General features: G+C 49.1%; 1 protein-coding gene across 3 annotated transcripts in view; it reads left to right on the top strand.

Annotated features, from left to right (window-relative positions):
• The first annotated feature begins 940 nt into the window (after positions 1 to 940).
• Positions 941 to 6,000, top strand: part of DENND2A (DENN domain containing 2A) — a 398,086-nt gene continuing 393,026 nt past the window's right edge. The window contains exon 1 of one of the 3 annotated variants that reach the window (XM_085651922.1): positions 941 to 1,108. The gene's annotated coding sequence lies outside the window, so the exon portion shown is untranslated. Of the gene's footprint in view, positions 1,109 to 1,627; positions 1,733 to 6,000 lie in introns of those variants that run through there. The other 2 variants (XM_085651923.1, XM_085651920.1) reach the window with 2 other exon arrangements.

The raw sequence follows: 6,000 nt of genomic DNA, 5'->3' as shown, positions 1-6,000 counted from the left end.
CTCAAATGTCACCACTCGCACCTCTTCTCTTAGGCGAGCACGCCCTCACCCATAAGATGATCACTCCCTCCTCCTCTCTTAGGTGAATGATCCCTCCCGCTCTCCATAGGTGACCATTGTCTCAGTCCTTAACCCTAGGATGATCACTCCCTCCTCCTCTCTTATGTGAGCGCTCCCTCGCCCCATTGGTCACCCCTCTCCTATTCTCTCAGGTAGTCACTCTCTCTTGGGCATTCCCTCTCCATCTTAGGTTGCTTTACCCTCGCTTTCCTTCTTTCAGACGCCGCTCCACTCTCAAGCTCTTGATTCCTGTCCCTTTAACTCCCCCTGTAATGTTACATCTACGCCCCTCTCACAAGCACAATTTCGAGGGTTATTCTCACCCCTTCCCTTTAGGGGCACGTCACTGGCTCTCAAGTTACGTCTTTCGCGTTCCTTCCATGGTCACCTTTCCCTTTTATGTGACACCTCTCCCCGCCACTTCTTGTGAGGATCCCTCTCAGTTGTCCCTCCTTCCCTCTCCATTGACCTTACTTCCCCCTTTCCACAAACTTGACCGAATCCCCTTTGCCCTCCCTCTCCTACTCACGTGTTGTACTTTCTTCGCCCTCTTTCTAGGGTGCCCCTTTTAAGCCGCTTCTTTCTCCTCGGGGTACTTTCAAGGGTGGGCCCTGCTGCTACTTCGTTTCCTCAAGTAACTGCCGCCCTTACCCAAACCTCACTCCTCCAGAGAAGGATGTTGCGTATAGTCCCTCTCTCTTGCGTGACTCTTTCCCAGCTCCTTCGGCCTTTCGTGTTAGCCCCCTCATCCCAGGTTAATTCTGGCTGCCCTCCCTCCCCCCTCTAGCCGGTCTCGGAAAGCCCTCGGGCAGAGAGAGGATGGAGAGCGGGGATGGCGAGCGAGAGGAGGAGGGGGCAGTGGGAGGAGGGACGAGACGTCACCGGCATCTGCTGGTGAGAGAGGAGGAGGAAGAGGAGAGCCCGGCGCAGTCCGAAAAACTCTTCCCAGGCCCGGACCCAGCCCGCCCGGGGGGAGAGCGCGGGGACGCCGGGCCATGCCGGGGGGAGCCCCCACCGCACATCATGGAGACGGAGTCCCCCCAGCCAGGTACGGGACTAGGGGCTCGTGATACTTTGAGGGAGAAAAAATGGAGTGTAACTTGGGTGGGTGGGAGCTGAGGCTAACCCAGCTACCTTCAGATCGGGGGGTTAATTGGAGGGAGGGGTTGGGGGTGAGGTTAGGGAATCAGCCGAGTGGCTGAGGAATGCTTACTCGGGTACCGTGCAGGGGGCACAAGTGGAGCGCTTCTTCTTGGGGGCATCCACCGATATACATCTTTTTAACTGGCCTCCCCGCCCACACTCCTTCCAGTTAACCTTGCTCCGTTGTTTTTTTTTTAATACGGTATTGAACCCCTGCTTCTCCTCCGCTGAAATATTGCTCCTCTCGCTATTCTCTGCAACCCCATTCTTTCATGCCCCTATGGACAACCCATAATAGACCCCGCCCCTAGGAAAGGAGACCCCAGCGTGTGAATGCCTCCGCGGGACCACTAAAACCCGACTCGTCTCCGAGTCCAGAAGTTTTGAGGGAAGTTGTGTAAGTGCGTTCTGTAGCAAGGAGAGACCTTCTAGACGTGGCGAAGAGACCCTCACGCGGGCAGACACACCCTGGGACTAGCACTCGCCCCAGAGCCTCGGGGCGCTACACGTTATTGGGGTCGTTATTGTGGTGAGCTGGTTAGATGATTCCGCGACTGGATGCTTGTCGCGGTGTGAGGGGGTGCTCAGGTTGGCCATAACTGCAATCTCACGGTGCGTGAGAGCGACCATTGCAGTGACGGGGGTAATTTTCAAGTGCTTAATTTGTGATGGTGGACTCCGGTGCTAAGCACCGGCACTTAATTGTCAACACCGGCGCTTGTGACACTCTGCCGTAATGTGGCGCTGCCACAGATGACCACAACAACAATCAATTATCTATTAAATGTACATTAAAAATGACTATTACCTGCCGCCCAAGCCATCCTTGTAGCTTTGGGGACCTGGCATAGTCTGAATTGTCACACTTGTAGTAGTGTGATGGTTGGTAGTTGTGTTGTTTCTATTTCTGCTAGCATGGCAGTGGCAATGTGTGGTGCAAGCTTCCGTGGCCTCCTGACAAGAGCCCTGGCCCTTATGTTTTTACAAATTAGGCACAGTGAGTGACCCTCTTGCCGGAAGGAATGAACTTGTCGGGATGAGACGGTGGCCCTGGGGGCTGGAAGATGCCAAGACGAGAGAGGACGGTCCTAGAGATGGGTGTGTTGTATTTTAAACGTGCGTGACGCTTGCTGTTCCAGTCACAGTTTGTGGGCGATTATACGCCCCTCCTTGTAGCCCGGGGGAGTTGGTAGTGTTACTTCGAAGCGCTGCAGTTCATCGTTTCCTATATTACATTATTAGAGCTCTCGCACTGGTTGGTTGCACGCGGTTTCTGTTCTAGTGGAAGCTGGTGTTAATTGTTGTAGAGCCCTTGGTTATTTATCGGTTTGCATTGCTTGTCGTGTCTCTATGGGTAACAGGAAAGGGGACGCATTGTGCGATAAATATGGTGTTTGGGTACACTGTTGTGTTGTATGGCAGAGACAGCAAGAGACACACAATTGATGGACGGAATGCAGAACAAATCAAAACATTCACCCCCAGTGAAGAGATCTGGGTTAAATCCATCATTCTTTTGCCCACCATGCCACCCCAGTTTAGACCTGGCCATATGCAAATCAGTCTTGACCCTGTGCCTCATGGGAACAGTCCAGTCCGAACTGCCAAGCCAGGTCCTCCCAGGACTGGAAAAAAGAATCCTAGAACCAGTTTCGGTTTTTCACCCCTCATAAGCCAGGATAGCTTGAATCCAGTAGCACAGTGAGCCTGGGACCCACGTCTGGGCATACCCGGCGCACTTCGGGTGCAGGGTCAAGACTTATTTGCATATGGCTGGGTTCAAACTGGAATGGCATGGGGAGCATTCACCCCTGTACTGGGGTGAATGTATGACATTGTTCTGCATTCTGTCCATCAATTGTTCTTTTTGCATTTGCCATCCAGAGTGGGACGGGTATGCCCAGACGTGGGTCCTGTTCTCTCCATGCCACTGGAGTCCCCCGAAATCGGTCCTAGGATGCTTGTTTCCAGTCCAGGGAGGACCTGGCATAGCAGTTTGGGTTAGACTGTTTCGATTGGGCGCAGGGTCTAGACTGATTTGCATGTGGCTGGGTTCAAACTGCAATGGCATGGGGAGCAAAACATCTCTGTACTGGGGTGAATGTATGACATTGTTCTGCATTCTGTCCATCAATTGTTATTTTTTGCAGTTTTATGGCAGGAGCATGGTTATAGAACACACTTCTGTGTATTCCACGTATACAGGCTGAGCCGGTGAGTCTGCTAGAAAGAGCTCTGTACGGTTTCATTTGAAAGGCAAGAAGTGTTTAGGACAGGAGACATGGGTTCTGTTAGTAGGGTTGTGAACTAAGCCTACCGCAGAGAAAATGGATTCCTGTCTTCATCAGAGAGGATACCTGTTAAAATGGTGCCTGAGATAAGGAAAACATAGAACTGTTAGAAGTTGAAAGTGCATCCATCATATTGTGATGTACCCATTGTGATGTCTTCTGCGATGGAATGTGAGATGAATATCTGTCTGAGAAAGATGCCATATCATCATGTGGCATGGTGCCATGTCATGGTATGAGGGAATGCCAAATTGCAATGTAAAAAATACTTTGTCATGTTGTGAGAAGAAGCCATATCAGAGTTTGAGGATGTTGCCATGATGAAATGGATTTGAGATGGATGGCTGTCCGGATATATTAGGACGCCTGTATAAAATTGGATAATGGTTCGGGTGGGTGACTGCCCACTTCAAGGAAAAATCACAGCCCTTGAAGTTACTAAATTAGTGTGTGCTGAATCCTGTGGCAACTGCGACACAGCCGTCTGGTTTAACTTAGGGCAATGTGTAAAGTATTTTAAAGTAGCAAAAGTGCCAAAAAGCACTACGTGCCAGATAGTCTATGGTCGCAGTACACCGAGACCTAGGCACAATTTTAGGCTGACCGCGATGAAGCGCAAGTTAAATGCACCAACCAGGTTCGTCCTGGGCAAAGATTTTACCTTCTGACTTAAGCCCTGATTTATATCTAGATGGACAAAACAAACGTAAGGAATATCCTGCCTGCCGTCTTACAAGTGCCATAGAATATAAAGCCCTTGTACTCTGGCCGGCGGGATATCTGTCCCATTTGTCACTGAATATCCGACCGACCTATATCTAAAACAGGCCCTTATGCTTTTATGCCCCAATCAAGCACAGGAGCACATTTCTAAAGCCTCTGAAGACGTCAGCGAGGGGAACATAGAGACTCGGAGGGTGTCAAGCTGAGGCCAACAGCAGGATCCAGTCTTGAAAGTGCCTGGCAATGCCACCTTTCTGCCTAGCTCTAGCTAGGCAGAAAGGGGGGAGGTGGTGACTCCTGGACTGTCCCTAACCAATGGTTAAATGTTCCCAGAGGTAGCCCCACCCACTTTGGCAGCAGTTACTGTTTGCCTTACTGCAAACAGGCCCAAAATGGCATGTGTTGGGGCATTTTTAAAAATGGCGAAAGTCTTCAGCTTCACTGAACTTGGCCTCTGAGGGTTTGGGGTGTGCTTGAGAAATGTCCTATGGTGCTAATAGAGTCCTCCCACATCTAACACTAAAATCTAGTTTGCAGCGGGGAACTGTATACACAATAAACTCAGAGACATAAGTCTGGTTGAACAAAAGCATAGTCCAGCAGCAACCAGACTGGGTAGTGACCGGAATTGTTTTGCCATCCTTTTCTCTCCCTTTCAAGAGTGCCCCAAATGTTACATACACCTACACGGATCTGTCAAGCAGGATTTAACAGTGTGGTATCACAGGATGCCCACTGCTTCTGTTGTGAATATTCTGTGAAGTTCAGAGGTGTGTCTCAGCTTATTGTTTGCTCCTGGGAGGCCATTCACACGTATTCAAGGCTGAGCATTGACTGGGAGAGGGCAAAGGCTTATTCTAAATAGCCCTCGGTCAGGCAGGTAAAGGATTACTTTCTAGAAGTTACTTTTCCTTAAAGTTTATTAAAAATTCAACTCCACCATTCTGTTGTGGTTTAATAACTATTAAAAATAGTTGTTTAGTTTTGTTTCCAGCTGGTTGAATTCCTGAGAAACAATATTAGTATTTTAATCCCAACTCTGTTTTTTTACATATGACAGCGAGGCCTGCCACAGTAAAAATAGCTTTTAGATCCTTGTCACTGGAGGGACATGGAAACTTTAATTTTCTACTTATCCCACTTTTAAATACCATGCAACCTGCCTTGTGGTCTACAGAGCCTGCAAAGGGGTCACTTACTAAGGTTTAAATGGTGGTTTTTACTCTGTCAAATAGGGTTATTTTAACAGATCACACTGCATCAGTCAGGCTACACAGGGTAGGCCTGTCGCCATGTTTGCACTGCCACTGTAGAGGATGGCAGCGCCAGGATACCCTCACGGGCAATAGTGCGCTTTTCAAATACACATAACACAACAGGTGCTGCAGTCCACAAGTGGTATTTAACTTCCAGGCCTGAGTGCACTGTTTAAACCACATACTAGGGACTGATGAGCAAGTTAAATGTGCCAATCTGCAATAAGTCAATGTAACAATGGTTCCAGGGGAGCACAAGCACTTTACAACTGGTTAGCAGCATTAACGTACACAGAGTTCTAAAGCCAACAGAAATATAGGGTCGAGCAAATGGCAAAAAATCTACGTTGACCACACAAAAAAAGGTGAATTTCCTACACTGTTCATCACATTGGTGTGAGGTATATGATTGTGTCATGTTGTGAGGTGCTACCCGCCATCCCAATGTAAAGATGATGCCCAGCACATAGTGCGATGACGTCCTAGTGATATGTGAGCGGTCATCAAGATGTGAGAAGGATGCCTCT

Source organism: Triturus cristatus, chromosome 4_1, assembly GCF_964204655.1.
Source record: "Triturus cristatus chromosome 4_1, aTriCri1.1, whole genome shotgun sequence".
In the NCBI taxonomy this organism is placed as follows: Eukaryota; Metazoa; Chordata; class Amphibia; order Caudata; family Salamandridae; genus Triturus; species Triturus cristatus.
This window is presented reverse-complemented; position numbering and strand designations above follow the sequence as displayed.